We start from the raw sequence: 624 nt of genomic DNA on the forward strand, positions 1-624 counted from the left end.
GCCCCGACCCCCATCTGCCCAGGGCGGTCACTCGGCGCCACAGCCGCTGCAGGGAGGGCTCCACCCTCCGCACACCTGGTCCTTCCCGCCGCCCCCCTCCGGTCCAAGGCCTGCGGCTCCCGCCCCGCGTGCCCTCCTCCTCCCTTTCCCGCTCGCCCACTTCCACCTCCTATCTGATCTCAGGAGGGGAGAAACTGGCTCGGCGTGTCCCCACAGGCCGCCTCCGGGAGCCTCCGTTCCTGCTTCCCGTGAACCCCTGGGAAGGGCGGAGGCAGGCAAGTCCCGAAAGCCAGGCATCCTGCACACCCCCCCACTCAGCCAGGGAAAGTGGGGCCTCGGGGATCCCGGTAGAAACCGTCTCCTCATCAGAACGTCCAGTTCTGTCAGCTCACATTCTGGGCCCGGTCCAGGTCCCCGAGCTGCCCACGCCTGTGCCCAGGATGCCGGATGCAGGGGAGAGGTCAGGAGGCCGGGCCGGTGCCCAGGAGGACATGGCTGCAGCCCAGGCGCCCGAGGGGTGCAGGCAGTGAAGCAAAGCTCCAAGTCCCGGGGCCTGGGGGAGGGCACCCCGTCGAGTGGCAGGCATTGCTGGTCTCAGGCAGGGGCCCCGGGGCCCAGATGTTC

At 70.0% G+C, this 624-nt stretch overlaps 1 long non-coding RNA gene across 2 annotated transcripts in view; it reads left to right on the top strand.

Annotated features, from left to right (window-relative positions):
• LOC107183672 overlaps window positions 1-624 on the top strand; it is a 4,132-nt gene that overhangs the window by 932 nt on the left and 2,576 nt on the right. The gene's annotated exons all lie outside the window — the stretch shown is intronic.

The sequence above is a fragment of the Myotis davidii genome, unplaced genomic scaffold, assembly GCF_000327345.1.
Source record: "Myotis davidii unplaced genomic scaffold, ASM32734v1 scaffold1622, whole genome shotgun sequence".
NCBI lineage: Eukaryota > Metazoa > Chordata > Mammalia > Chiroptera > Vespertilionidae > Myotis > Myotis davidii.